This window comes from Tursiops truncatus, chromosome 1 (assembly GCF_011762595.2).
Source record: "Tursiops truncatus isolate mTurTru1 chromosome 1, mTurTru1.mat.Y, whole genome shotgun sequence".
Taxonomy (NCBI): domain Eukaryota; kingdom Metazoa; phylum Chordata; class Mammalia; order Artiodactyla; family Delphinidae; genus Tursiops; species Tursiops truncatus.
Window position 1 is genome coordinate 107,982,187 of NC_047034.1, and position 16,313 is coordinate 107,998,499.

General features: G+C 34.5%; 1 long non-coding RNA gene across 2 annotated transcripts in view; it reads left to right on the forward strand.

The window, feature by feature from the left end:
• LOC109547361 (uncharacterized) overlaps positions 1-16,313 on the forward strand; it is a 205,706-nt gene that overhangs the window by 31,043 nt on the left and 158,350 nt on the right. For both annotated transcript variants that reach the window (XR_012323962.1, XR_012323961.1), the window contains exon 2: positions 6,804-6,902. This is a non-coding gene — a long non-coding RNA (uncharacterized lncRNA). The remainder of the gene's footprint in view (positions 1-6,803; positions 6,903-16,313) is intronic.

Here is a 16,313-nt window from a genome sequence, read left to right on the forward strand (position 1 = left end):
TCAAATGCAGTGGTGTAAGTTTAAACTCTTAAGTTCCCAAGGAAAATTTCAAAAAGACCCACTTACCTGTTGCTTACCAGTCAGATCAACTAACAGACACCTATTATGAGCAATCCCTAACAGACACCTATTATGAGCAATCCCTTTGGTAAATTCAATACAGTACACCAACCAATATAAGATTGCCCCTTCTATCAAAGGACAGACCCACATAAGATTTTATGGAAAGTCAAATCTAAGAAAGTCTAGTTTTGAATGCATTCTAGTGATTGTGCTGGAGTTAAGGATATCCACAAGTCTTACTCAGAAGCACAAAATGTGATCCTTGTGCTCCGAGGGCATATAATCTAGTTTTGTTCACGTGCAAAGAAAACCTACACTGTGAGGTTGTGTGATGCCAAGTATTAATTGAACAGAACAGATAAGTGTTATAGAAAGTCACAGAAAGGACACATTATTACTCTACTACACATAGAGTAGTCAGGTAAACCCTAGAGCATGAGACAGGAGACATCTAATAATGTTTAGAAGGCAGTTGGAAATATGTAACTAAAGCTTGGGAAAGAACACCAGGTTAAAGGTACAATTGTTTGAGTATTTGCGTAGATGTGATAGATAAGATTTCCATCAGGAGATATACAGTGAGAAGGAAAGGAAGGTTAAAGCTTGAAGAAAAGAGTAAGACACTATGAAAATAAGAAAAGACAGATTTTAAAAAATAGTAGAACATTTGGAAATTTAAAATACAGTCATTAAAATAAAAATCTTATGGACTGATTAATAGCTTATTAGATGCAGATGAAGAGATATTAGTAAATGAAGATAGTTCTGAGGAAATTATACAGAAAGGCAGCATGAAGAAATAAGGAATGAAAAGTATGAATTAAGAAAAATGATAGGGTGAGAAAGTTCAGTATATTATCCAATAAGATTTCCAGAAAGCAAGATAAGAAAGAAGGAGACAGACAAGTTTGATGAGATCATGGTTGATAATTTCAAAACTTTGAAAGAATTGATGAAATAATGTCTCAAGGTCAATAATCAGAAGTCTCAAGCAAAATAAAAAGAAGTATACTCTAGGCACATTGTAGCAAATTGGAATACTGCAAAAAAAGATAAAATCTAGAAAGGAATCAGATATAAAAGATAGGTTACTTGCAAAGAAATAACTATTGGATTAGCAATAGAGTAGCAACAGATTTCTCAAGAACAGTGGAAGCCAGAAGTTAATTAAACAGTATCTTCAAGGAGCTGAGGAAAAACCAATAAACTTAGAATTTAATACACAACTAAAGTATCACTTAATAGTTCCAAATAATGACACTTTTCAGACAAAGATTGAGAAAATTTACCTCTCACAGATTGTCATTGAAAGACTAAAATATCCACATTAATTCTGTACATTGTTTAAAGATATATTCATATGTCTTACATATGTATCATATACAGTACATGTAAATGGTAAAATTATAAAAACAAGCATATATGGGGATATATATATACGTATAGCTGATTCACTTTGTTATACAGCAGAAACTAACACAACATTGTAAAGCAATTATACTCCAATAAAGATGATATAGGGCTTCCCTGGTGGTGCAGTGGTTGAGAGTCCGCCTGCCGATGCAGGGGACACGGGTTCGTGCCCCAGTCCGGGAAGATCCCACATGCCGCGGAGCGGCTGGGCCCGTGAGCCATGGCCACTGAGCCTGCGCTCCACAACGGGAGAGGCCACAACAGTGAGAGGCCTGCGTACCGCAAAAAAAAAAAAAAAAAAAAAAAAGATATAAAAAATAAATGAAAAATAAAATAAGGGAAAAAAATAATAATAAAAACAAGCATGGGAATGAAAAAACACCTAATTCAAAATAGTGTTTATCTGTGAGAGGAGAGAAGAGAATGGAATTAGAGCTTCATTTGGATTTTTTAAGCTAGTTATACAGGCATTCATTCTATTTTTTAAGGCATTTTTTGGTCTACTTGAAATATATTTAAAAAGGGAGTAGGGAGTAAGAAAAGGAATGATCTACAATATCAAATATTGCATGAGAAAATGAGAACAGGAAATTCCACAGATTTGGATACTTAAAGCCCACTGAATATGTTCCAGAGAATTGTTTTCCTAGAGAAGGGAGAATGAAAACATCCATTCCAGTCTGCCTACATGTGTTCCTATCATTTCTCCCCTCCTGTTATAGTAAAAGAGATGTCCCTCTGCCCATCAAATATCAGTCCTTTCCCTGTGTGTTCTGGATCCTACCTCTCCCACCTTTTTAGGGTCCATATATTTACCCCTTTCTTTCCTATATTTTCATTTTCTCCCTTTCTACAAGTTCCTTTCCAATATTTAAACATGCTTAGGTCTCTCCTTTTTTTAAACTCCTCTTCCCCGATTGCTGCGAAACCAAATACTGCCTCTTTCCACTCTCACAGTCCTATTCCAACCACTGCCTTTTTTATCTCCTTCCCATGTCAAACATCTTAAAAGAATTATCTCTAATTAGTGTCTCAATGTCTATACCTCCCATTTACCTCTGAAACCACTCTAATGTAACTCCTCCCCCGACCGCCATTCCACAAAAATTATTCTCCTTAAGGTCACCAGTGATTTCTCTGTCTTGACCTCTTACCATTACTTATTCCGCACTATTTCCTTCTTATCCATCATCATCATGCAGTATTTACTGAGCATTTACCATATGCCAGACACTGTTTTAAGCACTTTATGTGTATTATTTCCTTCTTGCAACCTCTCTTCCTTTGGCTTCTATGACATAACACCCCTCTGATTTTCCTTCTACTTCTCAAGTAGATACTCTTTGGTTTCTTTGCTCATCCTCATCTCTTCATCTTTAATAGATGAAGTTCCTCAAGGCATCATCCTTATTCCTCTATTCTTCTCACTTTATACCACAGATATTGCTTCCACTCATATATGTCTATATATACACAGATGACTTTCAATTTTATTTTCATTTCATCCACTAGTATTTCAGCATGTAATTCTTTAAAAGATAAGAACTCTTTTTTTTTTTTTTTTGGTTATACGTAACCACAATACCATTATCATACCCCAAACAAAAGTAATAATAATTCCTTAATATTGGCAAATACTGGGTCAGTGGCAACTTTCCAATTGTCTCATAAATATCATAAAATTCAGATTCTAATCAAGTTACTCACTTGATTGCAAACCTTTAGTGGTTTCTCAATATTCTTAGAATAAAGAACAAAATCTATAACCTGTCCTACAGATCTTGCATGATTTTTCCTTGTTTATCTAGTCAGCCAGATCAATAGAATTGAATCTAGAGACCTAAAATGTTATTTCACATCTATTATCTTGAGTTGACATCTAATTGATAATAATAAGTCAGAAAAAGGAACTGAAACACTCATGGTGAAATTTTTGTCTTTTGGAGTTTGTTTTGAGCAAAACCAGGGAGTTGAGAAATACTCATTAGAGAAATGATGCAGGCCTGGCTCAGCTAAGGTACAGATGCTAATGGAAGGGTCTTGATAGACATTACCCTTGGACAGCCTGCCACATATGCTACACAGCAAACTCTCAGGGTTTGGGGAAAATCCAATACAATTTAAATTGTTTTTTTTTTGTTATCCCTGGACAACCTTCACAAGGACAGACTGCCTAGATGGACCTCTTTGCTGTCAGCTAATTAGTTTACCACTAAAGATGTGCAAACACAACTCAGTCTTCTGAGACTGCAGTTTTTTCCTCATAAGTACAGTTTTTGCCCTTGTTCCTGGATAGCAGTCTAATGACTGTCTCCCTGTATGTTAAAAATTTTGTTTGTAGGTAAATAACTAAATGTCTCTGAGTTGTTCTTTGATAATAAAAACTTAGTTGTACTTGCAAATTTGTTCTTTCTCTACTCTTTCTCACCTTAATACCTCAACCAGCTCAGTTTTTCAAGATGGAAATCTGGGAATATTTTCAATGCTTTCTTGTTCCTCATGCCTGGTTCCTTCCCAATATCCAATTCATCACCAAGATCTGAATCTGCTTTCACAATACATCTTGACAGCAACCACTATAGTCTGAGCCCAAACCATGTATTGTTTGGGCTATTTAAATACTCTCCTAATTGGTCCTAATTGCTTTCCCTACATTCACATTCATCTCCTTCCATTTCACTTCCCCAGGGAGTCAGAATGTTCTTTTAAAACCATATATCTTATCACATATCTTTCCCTGTTTAAATACTTCAAATTGCTTCTATGATACCTATGATAAAATGATAAATCCTGAATTCGTTACATGGCCTATTCTTTCACAAGGCCCTGCTTGATCTGGCCCCCATATACACCTGTCTAATCTAATCTGGTACTGTTGTCTCCCTTACAACTTTAGCTACACTGACCTTCTTTCAATTCTTTTGGCACCAAACCTTTTCCCACCTCAGGACCTGCACTCATGCTGTCCCTCTGTCTTAAATTTGTGATGGGGATATGTGAACCAACTTCTAAAGAATAAGAAGATGTCAGCCTAACCTAAAAAATTAATTGTTATGAACCTCAAGTATTGTGCATAACTCCAGTGTTCAGTTGAGCTGTTAGATGATTCATATATATATATATATATATATATATATTTTTTTTTTTTTTTTTTTTTTTTTTTTTTGCGGTACGCGGACCTCTCACTGTTGTGGCTTCTCTCGTTGCGGAGCACAGGCTCCGGACATGCAGGCTCAGCGGCCATGGCTCACGGGCCCAGCCGCTCCGCGGCATGTGGGATCTTCCTGGACCGGGGCACGAACCCGTGTCCCCTGCACGGGCAGGTGGATTCTCAACCACTGCGCCACCAGGGAAGCCCGATTCCCATATTTTTAAAGAATAAGAAGTTGGTTCACAAATCACTTCCTCAGAGGGTTAAGGATTCTCTTCTAATGTCCTTCATAGCTCTAAACACAATTTATAATTTTATTAATTTATATAATTGTTTGATAACTCATCCCTATTAGCCTGTGAACTCTAAAAGGAAAGGGATCATATCTACTTTTTAAAAATTCTGTATAATAATTGTCTAGCATACAACAGATACCAAACACTTTGAACAAATGAGTGAGTGAGATGTTTGGGGAAGCATTTAGTTCAGTGCCTGGCAAACAATACTCAACTTGATTTTCCTTTTTCATTTTAAACATTTACATTAGATATTGGTCTTTTATTTAATGGAATGTTGCTAGGGTTTTTTTTTTTTAAAGTAGGTATTTTAAATCTTTCGGATGGCTACAGATGTCCACTAGATGTCAGCCTAACTGAAAAAATTAATTGCTATGAACTTCAAGTATTGTGCATGATTCCAGTGTTCCGTTGAGCTGTTAGATGATTCCTATATTTTTAATTAAATGAAAATACAATGTTTTCGTAAATACCTTTGAATTTGAGATGGTGGATGCTCCATGATTGTATATTGAGTACTGAGAATATAATTCTCTTGTGTTGTAAAACTCTATTAATAGTAAAATATTTATGAAATATAATAATAAGGTAATAAAAGCTGCTAATATTTATTTGGCTTCAACTACATGCCAGACACTTTGCTAAATGCTTAAATGTTTTATCTCATTTAATCTCAATTGATTTCTAAATTAAGACAGTAACTAAAACTATCTCAAATGATTAAAAAATCCTGTGAGATAAATAGTATTACTAACACCATTCAAAAACTGGAGTTTAAAGAGGTTAAGTAGCTGTTCTTAAAAACTCCAAAAGAGATAGCATAACGTATCATAATTACTTATTTATTAAAAATAAACACTTATTTATAAAAAATAAAAAATTTAAAAATACCTCTTTGGTCAAGAGGTTGTTATTTAATTTTATTTATTTTATTATTTATTTTGGCCGCACTGGGTCTTAGTTGCGGCACGTGGGATCTTTTAGTTGCAGCATGTGGACTTCTTAGTTGCGACATGCATGTGGGCTCTAGTTCCCCGACCAGGGATCGAACCTGGACCCCCTGCATTGGGGCCCCCTGGAGTCTTACCCACTGGACCACCAGGGAAGTCCCAAATATGTTTTAATAATGGGTGACTTGTCAACATTCATTGCTACTTGGAACTGAGGATTTTGTTTATATTACAGCTAAATAAATGATGTTGTTTAGTGGAAGACATTAGGATGGTAGTGGAAAGAGCACAGATTTGGAATTACACAGACTTTGGTTTGCATCTCAGTATCACCATTTACTAGCTTTACTCTGATGTTGGGCAGGTTATTTCCTATCTTTGAGCCTCAGTTACCTTGTCAGTTAAGAGGGGTTATAATGTAATGCCTGCTTTACAGTGCTAAAGTAAAGGTTAGATAGGAAAGTATATGGAAAGTGCCTACCACAGTGACTGGCATGTAATAAGTCATAGTTTTTATTATTTTTTTAATAAATGTCTCAATCTGAGAAAAATAGATATTAATTTTGTGGATACTATGGGTAAACAAACCCTCATATTTTTGTGATGGTAGATGAATATGCAAAATACCAATGCCAAGTTCATACCCAAATGACTTAAAATTCATCTATGCACAGTTACATACAAAAATTATTTAACTTGCAAAATTATTGATAATATTTTTATTGAGGAGCTAAGGATTAAGATCATATATTTTGTACTCAGTTCACATTTTTCAAGTACCTTTGGTGTTTGGGTATGATGATGAAGGAGGTAGAAATGAGATTCACTATCTTCTTTCCAGGTTTATCACTACTTACCATTTACTAATATAGTACATTACTTCTTGCTTAGATTCCTTTAATAGCCTCCCAAATCATCTCTCCATTTCAGTTTCCTTTACACAAGTTGGAAAGATGGATACTCCCCAAATTACAGCTCAAACCATGTGACAGCTTGCTCAAGCATCTTCAGCCTCCATTGCCTACCAATGTAAGTATACACTAATCTTGGTTGGAGTCATATTGTAGACTGTTTCCCCATTTTTACTTTACGATATGCCCCTGTGTACATCCAGAGCCAGATCAGGATATGTGAGCACAAAAACTAACAATTATAAAAGTACTTTACTTATCTATGTTTATAAACAAATATAGTATGTTTTGTGTGGTTTTAATTTATGTACATGGTATTATACTGTGCCTATAATTCTGTAGTTTTCCTTACTCAATGTTATATATATGAAATCTGTTTAATATTGATTAGAGGTAGGTAGACATGATCTATTTCTTTTGGCTGTTGTATAGACCCATCTTACGAATACACCACATTTTGTTTGTCCAGTCCGCTACTGGGGGATAGTTAGAGTGTTTCCAGTTTTCACTGTTAAAAATCATGCTGTAGTGAACATCTTCATGTATCCTAGAACACAAATATTAAGAGTTTCTTTAAGAGGTCTACATATAAGTGTCTGCATATTTTTTATTTTACTAACTACCACCAGTTGCCTTCAGCAGAAAGTCCCTGTTTCCTCCCATTTTAACGAAAGCTTGATAGATATTATTGGGTGGAAATAGTATCTTCTGGGCTTTTTTTTTTTCAAATGTGCATTTCTTTGGCTGACTTCAAGATTGAGACTCTTTTCCTAAAGTGATTGGCCTTTTAATTTTCCTTCCCTGTGCATTGACAATTCGTGTCCTTTGCCCATTTTGTTGTTGTTGTTGAATTGCTGACATTTTTTTCTTTTTTCCCCCCCTCTTTTTTTTACTGAATCTAAAAATATCTGCTTCTTATTTGTCATAAACCTTTAGTGTCTTTAAATTGTTTTTTTTTTACTATCTTAAATTTATATGTAATTAAAATTCAAAGAATTGAGTATTTTAATACATGAATATGATGTATTTCTTCATTTTTTTCAGCTCTTTAATTACTATTATGAATTTATTTGCTTATAAATAGTAATATAATTAAATTTCATACATTGAATTCTTATATTCCTAGAGTTTTGGTTGCATCTCTCAGGATTTTCTATGAAAATGATTATGATTTTCAAATAATGACAATTTTGTCACTTTAAAATACTCATACTTATTCATTATCATGCCTTTTTGCGTTGGTTAGGGCCTCCAGTATAATACTGACTAGGAGCAATGCTAGCAGGTATCTTGGTGCATTCCTGACTTTAATCTGCATGCTTCTAATGTTTCCTATAAATTATGATGCTTGATATAGAATTGTCTAGATACTTGCTAAAGTTTCTTTTAAATCCCAGTTTTCCAGATTTTTGTTTCTTAAAAATCATGAATAAGTAGTTGAATGTATCAAATGCCTTTTCTGCATTTATTGAGATACTTATGTTTTTCTCCTTTAATCTGTTAATATGGTAAATTGCACTGTTTTTATTTTTTGTCATTATTATCAGTTTTGCTTTTTTATTATTCCAGTTTTTTATTATTATTAGTTCATTTCATTTGGAACTCAGATATATAATTTAATTAATAATTTTCCTCAGTTGATGATACTCTGTCATCATTTGACCATATCTCCTCTGCTGTATCATTTTACTTATTTTTATTTTCATTATCCACAACTCTGTTCCATTTCTTCTACCCACACTTTTACTTTAATGTGTTTGTTATATATCCTGATACAATAAAGTGTTATTTTTTTGTGTGTGTCTATGCATTAATTTATACAAATGTTATTGGTTTATAGCTATTGCTTTGTTTCAACTTTTTTTCACTCAACACTGTATGTTTAACTCTATTTTGTTGCTATCTATGCATCTGCTGTATTGTTTTTAAGTATAGTATAGTATATTAGTAATATATAGTGTAATATTTCAGATTATGTACACTTTGCATTTACTTATCTATTCCCCTAGAGATGGGCACCTAAAGTAACTTTCAACTTTCTGCAACTATAAAATAACACTGTGATAAATATCTTCACGTAAGTTGCTTTTTGATTTGTGCCCTGGTTTCTTTGATGCTTATACCCAGGTATGTGATTGTTGGAACATGAGATAATTTGTACATTGATTTTATTAAATTCCACCAGATTATTTTCCATAATACTGCCTCAGTTACACTCCTGCCAGTAGAGTAGGAGAAATCTTATTTCTCTACTTTCTTACCTACAATTGCTGTTATCTGATTTTTTTTTTTTTTTTGGGTCTGCGTTGGGTCTTCGTTGCTGTGCTCAGGCTTTCTCTAGTTGCAGTGAGCGGGGTCTACTCTTCGTTGTAGTGTGCGTGCTTCTCATTGTGGTAGCTTCTCTTGTTGCAGAGCACAGGTTCTAGGCGCACGGGCTTCAGTAGTTGTGGCACGTGGGCTCAGTAGTTGTGGCTTGCAGGCTCTAGAGCATAGGCTCAGTAGTTGTGGCGCACGGGCTTAGTTGCTCCGCGGCATGTGGTATCTTCCCAGACCAGGGATCAAACACATGTCCCCTGCATTGGCAGGCGGGTTCTTAACCACTGCACCACCAGGAAGTCCCTGATTTTTAATTTTTATTAATTTGATTAATGTTAAAGTATATATCAATGTTGAAATTGGCATTTCTCTGATTCTAGTGTGTTTCTCTGATTTCTATACTTACTTGCCACTGAGCTTCCTTTTATTTTTATTTTTTTTAAGTTTTATTTATTTATTTTTGATGTAGACCATTTTTTAAAGTCTTTATTGAATTTGTTACTATATTGCTTCTATTTTATGTTTTGGTTTTTTGGCCATGAGGCATGTGGGATCTTAGCTCCCCAACCAGAGGTTGAACCTGCACTCCCTGCTTTGGAAAGCGAAGTCTTAACCACTGGATTGCCATGGAAGTCCCTGGGCTTCCTTTTAAATGATTCACCTACTTACGTCCTTTGCCTGTTTTTCTATTGAGGTTTCCTGTCTTTTTCTTATTCGTTTGCAACTGTTTCTTATACATGCCGTATATTAATTCCTTAGCAGGTTTTAAACACTAAAAATATTTCCTTTGGTCTGTCAACTGTCAGTTTTGCCTATGACGTCCTTGTGAGCAGAAGTTCTCAATTTTGATGTATATAAATCCATTTTTTAAAAATGTTTTGTGTTTTTAGGTCTTGCTTGAGAAGTCCTTTCAACCCTAAAATCACTCAGATATTTCCTTTTATTTTCTTCTGTTAGCTTTTAAAATTTGCCTTTTACACTTGAGACTTTATTCCAGATGGCATTCCCCTGTGTGTATGGCATAAATCAAGGAATACTACTTTATTCTTCTGGATATATTGAGCTAGTTTTCCTAACACTATCTGGAAAGTAATCTATTTTTTTCTATTGATTTATGGTGCTGCCTTTATCAGACATCAATTTCTGTTTCTGAACTTTCTATTCTGTTACATTGTGTATTTGTTTCTGTGTAATTGCATAGTACATTTATTACTATAGCTTTGTAGATTGTATTAATATCTGGGAAAGAAGTTCTTCCATTTTACTTATCTTTTTCAAAATTAGATTAGTTTTTCATGAACCTTTATTTCATGTAATTTCAATGATGTGATTGTTAAATCTTCTAGAATTTTTATTGAAATCTGAATTAGTTATCTATTGCTGTATAACTAATTACTCCATAACTTAGTGGCTAAAAAATAAATATTATCACTCAGCTCTGTGGATCAGGAATTCAAAAATATCTTAATTGAATGGTTTCTGTCTTGAGGTCTCTCATGAGATTGTAACCAAGATGTCAACTGGGGCCACAGTCATCTAAAGGCTTGACTTGGTCTGGGGGATTCCTCTCCAGGTAGGTTCACTCACATGGCTGACAAGTTGATGTTGACAGTTGGCAGATCAGTTCCTTGTCACATGAATCTTGTGACAGAGCTTCTTGAATATCCTTACAACATGGAGGCCGATGTATGCTAGAGCAAGTGATCCAGGAGATAGCAAGGTAGAAGCTGCAACGTTATTTATGACCTAGTCTCAAAAGTCACACTCCAACATTCCTGCAATATCCTGTTGATTGCACAAGACAGCTCTCCTCAGTATGAGAGGTGACTACACCAGGAAGCAAGAATCACTGGGGGCCATCTTGGAGGCTGAGTACCTCAGTTCACCCTCTGGCTGCCAATAATTAATGTCGCTCTCACATGCAAAATAGACTCATCCTTCTCACAAGACTCCCCTAAATCTCACCCCACTACAGAATCAGCTTGAAGTCCAGAATCTCATCTAAATAAGGTCCAGAGGTGATGAGGCTTCTTGGGTATATTTCCTTAAGTACAGTTCTTTGAGTACAGTTTCTTTTGATCTGAAAACTTGTGGAGTTAAGAGAGGGAACCAAACAATGCCATGTATATCAGGAGGCAAGAATCACTGGGGGCCAGTCTTAAAGGATGGCTACCACAAAATTTCATTTAACATTTCTTATAAGACAGGTCTATTGGAGACAAATTCCTTCAATCTTTGTTTAAGAAAGTATTTCTCCTTCACTTTTTTTTTTGAATGAAAGATTCTTTAAATTCTGTGGTGCGTTACAATTTTCAAAAGTGTCACATACACGATTTCATATAATCCCATAATAAACTTTCTTTAACCCTCTACCACTATATTGCCTCATACCCTTTCCCTCTCCCCTCTAGTAACCACTAGTTTGTTCTCTATATCTGTGAGTTTGCTTCTTTTGTGTTTTATTCACTAGTTTGTTGTATTTTTAAGATTCCATATATAAGTGATATCATACAGTATTTGTCTTTCTCTGTCTGACTTATTGCACATAGCATAATGTCCTACAAGTCCATCCATGTTGCTGCAAATGGCAAAATTTCATTCTTTTTTATGGCTGAGTAGTATTCCTTTGTAGGTGTATCTACCACATCTTCTTTATCCATCATCTGTTGATGGACACTTAGGTTGCTTCTATACGTTGGCAATTGTAAATAACAATGCTATGAACATTGAGGTGCATGTATCTTTTTGAATTAGTGTTGTTGGTTTTTTTGGATATATATCCAGGAGTGGAATTGCTGTGTCATATGGTAGTTCTATTTTTAGTTTTTTGAGAAACCTCCTTACTGTTTTCCACAGTGCCTGCACCAATTTACATTCCCACAACAGTGTATGAGGGTTCCCTTTTCTCCACATCCTTGTCAACATTTGTTATTTGTGTTCTTTTTGATCATAGCCATTCTGATGTGTGTGGGGTGATATTTCATTGTCATTTTGATTTGTATTTCCCTGATGATTAGCGATGTTGAGCATCTTTCCATGTGCCTGTTGGCCATCTGCATTTTTTCTTTGGAAAAATGTCTCTTCAGTTCTTCTGGCCATTTTTTAATTGAGTTTGTTTTTTTGATGTTGAGTTGTATGAGCTGTTTATATATGTTGCATGTTAACCCCTTATCAGTCATATCATTTGCAAATATCTTCTCCCATTCAGTAGGTTGTTTTTTTGTTTGTCGATGGTTTCCTTTGCTGTGCAAAAGCTTTTGAATTTAATTAGGTCCCATTTGACTATTTTTGCTTTTGTTTCCTTTGCTTTAGGAGACGGATCCAAAAAAACATTGCTTCAGTTTGTGTCTAAGAGTGTTCTGCATATGTTTTCCTCTAGAAGTTTTATAGTATCCAGTCTTACATTTAGGTCTTTAATCCATTTTGAGTTTATTTTTGGACAGCTACTTGTAAAAGAATAAAATTAGAACATTCTCTAATACCATATACAAAAATAATCTCCTTTGCTTTTGAGGAATAATTTGGCTGGATAGAGAATTCTAGGTTGGTGGTTTCTCTTTCAGCACTTTAAATGTATCACTCTACCCTCTTCTTGCTTGCAGGGTTTCTGAAGAGAATTCTTATCCTGTTCCTTTGTAGGTAAGGCGTTTTTTATTTCCAGCTTCTTTCAAGATTTTTTGTCTTTATTTTCTGCAATTTGAATATGATATGCCTAGGTATAGATTTTTTTGAATTTTATTATACTTGTTCTCTGAGTTTCCTTAATATGTGGTTGATATTTGTCATTAATTTTGGAAAATTCTCAGCCATTATTCATAATTTCTTTTCCTTTCTCTTTCTCCTTCTCCTGCTACTCCCATTGAATTTTTGTAATTGTCACATAGTTCTTGGATATTCTATTCCATTTTTTCTCTTCTTTTTTCTCTTTGCTTTTCAGATATTGACATATCTTCAAGCTTACTAATTCTTTTATTGGCCATGTCCAGTCTACTGATGAGTCCATCAAAGGCATTCTTCATTTCTTTTACAGTGTTTCTGATTTTTAGCATTTAATTTTGATTCTTTATTAAGGCTTACATGTCTCTGCTTATATTACTTACCTGTTTTTACATGTTGTTGATTTTTTATATTAGAGCCCTAGGATATTTATCATAGTTATTTTTAATTCTTTTTTTAAATTTTTATTGGATTATAGTTGATTTACAATGTTGTGTTAGTTTCAGGTGTACAGTGAAGTAAATCAGTTGTGTATATATATATATATATATATATATATATATATATATATATATATATATATATACATATCTCCACTCTTTTTTCGATTCTTTTCCTATATAGGTCATTACAGAGTACTGAGTAGAGTTCCCTGTGCTACACAGTAGATCCTTATTAGTTATCCATTATATATATAGTAGTTTATATATGTCAATCCCAATCTCCTAATTTATCCTTCTCCCCTTTTCCAGTTATTTTAAATTCTTGATCTGATGATTCCAAAACTTCTGCTCTATCTGAGTCTGGTACTGATGCTTTTGGTCTTTTCAGACTATTTTTTTGCCTTTATCATGCCTTGTAATTTTTGGTTGAAAGCCACACATTGTGTATTGGGTGTAAGGAACTGAGGTAAATAGGCCTTTCATCTGAGGTTTTACACTATCTGGCTATTAGTTAGGGTATGCTTACTGCTGTAGCTTTAGGTGTCAGAGACAAAAATTTCCTCTAGTGTCTATTTTTGTCTCCTTGGATGTTTTGGGCTTCCCTAGAGACTCCTTCTTAAATTGGTTCTGAGGCTTCCAGTTCTTCTATCTGTTATCCCCTGTTATTATACTGCAGCCTTATTCATGTGATGATGAGGTGTGAGGGAAGGGGAGGCATCTTATAGTCCTATAATTAGGTCTCATTTTTTTAGTGTGCTTGTCCCCTGAGCTGTGACCTTCACACATTTTATAGATTTTTTTTCCTTTGATAAGACAGGAAAAACTAAATGGCTCTGGAGTTGGGTATTTCTCTTCCTCCATGTGGAAGGCTAGTGAGGGTTGGATTTGGGTATTTTCCTCTCCCCACATGGAAGTCTAGGGGAGATTGGAGTTGAGTATTTCTCTTCCTCAAAGTTGACTGGGCTCTTGTAAAACCCAAGCTGTATGGTTAGGTAATATTGTTTCCCTTGAGGACAGCCTTTTGTTAAGGAGAACAGAATGCTCTGGGCATATTTCAAAATGATTACTTTTCCTTCTCCCCCTGCTAAAAATCTGAAAGAATTTTTCACCAGTTCTCACTTCTGAGAACCTGGTGGGGCTCCTGGAGCAAAAGCTCAGGAAAGTGTGGAGGTTCCTCTAAGGCCCCCTGGAGTTTTTAACTCTTAAGTTTAGCTGCACTGAGCCTCTTGCAGTTCATCATTTATAGTTTGTGTTCTGTTGGTACTGGCTTCAGTGGCAATGTTTAGCTCCTGGGCTTCTGTTCTTGGTAAGCTGTGATTCTCTATATTAATGGGGCAGCAGATAGTGATGTGGCCTTAATTCTTTGATGGATCTAAGAAGAATTGTTGATTTTCAGTTATTCAGCTTTTTTTCTTGGGAGGATGGTAGTGATGACATCTAGCTCTTTATGTGTCAGACTGGTGCTATTGATTTTTATAAATTGATCTTGTGTCTGGTAACTTTACAGAGCTCTCTTACTAGTTTTAATTATTTGTTAATTCTGTTGGATTTTATATGTCACCTGAAAGTAATTACAGTTTTGTATCTGTCTTCCCAACTATTGTATCTTCTATTTTTTCTTTTAACTGCATAGGAATCTTACTTTCCTCAGTGACTGTTAAAGCTTTGTAAATCATTTCTCAGTACAGTGGCCAAGTAGATAGATTAAATTATTCCTTGACCCTTTGAGACTTTCATAATCAACAGTAATTTTTTATGATTTATAGACTCTTAAGTGATTTGTTTTCCTCAGAATTTAGAATTCTTCCTCTTTTGTGTCTAATTTCTCATCCTACTTGAAGATTTAATGCCCTCTTTTAAAATTTTTTTAAAGGTTAAGATTGGACATTAAAGTTCATAATATCAGGTTAATAAAGTTTTCAAAGGTTTCATTTTTAATGAATAATGGTGGTTGAATTATAATATAATTTTATATGTGTATTGAAATGACAATATAGTTTCCCTTTTTAATCCATTAATGTGGTAAATTACATTGATTTTCTAATATTAAACCATCTTTGGATTCCTAGGGTAAATTCAACTTGGTCATAAATTCAACTTGGTTATTATTTTTTATATATTCTTCTGGATTTGGTTTGCTAATGTCTTATAATTTTTTCCAACTTTTCCAGATGTATCATATAACCTCCTTTCAGACATTCAAAGAGTTTTTGAAATATTCCTGCCTGTAAACAAAGGATTTTCCTCTAATATAACTGTTACTCTCTCTGTCTCTTTCTCCCTCAGAAAAAATCACACTATTGCTATATTCATAGCTTAATTTACATTTTCTTAGGTAGTTTATAAATTCTGTTGAAATGATACAGTTAATTTCCTGAAATGCTATGTGTTGTTTCAGATCACTATTATTAAGTGGTTAGTTTTCATTATATCAGATCCTTACAATACCATGTGCACATGATATCTTGTGGATATTTTTTGATGTAATTGGTCAAATTTGAATTTCTTTGATGGTATGAAAATTTTCATTAGTTTGTTTTCATGAATATTTATTGAATATCTAGTATGTGTCAAGTACTATTCTAGATGCTGAGGATACAGCAGTCAAAAAAAGATCCCTGCCTTGATGGAGCATCTTGGTGATATTCTTAGGACCTAATAATAATGGTCTCAGAATATAAATGGGACTTTAGTGATGTTCCACAATTCATACAAAAAAAATTATTCTTGTTGTCTAATGGTCATTTCATGCCTAGGGTCAAAGCTTTGATAGACCACTTTGTTTTTTTTTTAACATCTTTATTGGAGTATAATAGCTTTACAATGTTGTGTTAGTTTCTGCTGCATAACAAAGTGAATCACCTATATGCATACGTATATCCCAATATCCCCTCCCTCTTGCATCTCCCTCCCACCCTCTTTATCCCACCCCTCTAGGTCGCAAAGCAACGAGCTGATTTCCCTGTGCTATGCAGCTGCTTCCCATTAGCTATCTATTTTACACTTGTCATGTCAATGTTACCCTCTCACTTCGTCCCAGCTTACCCTTCCTC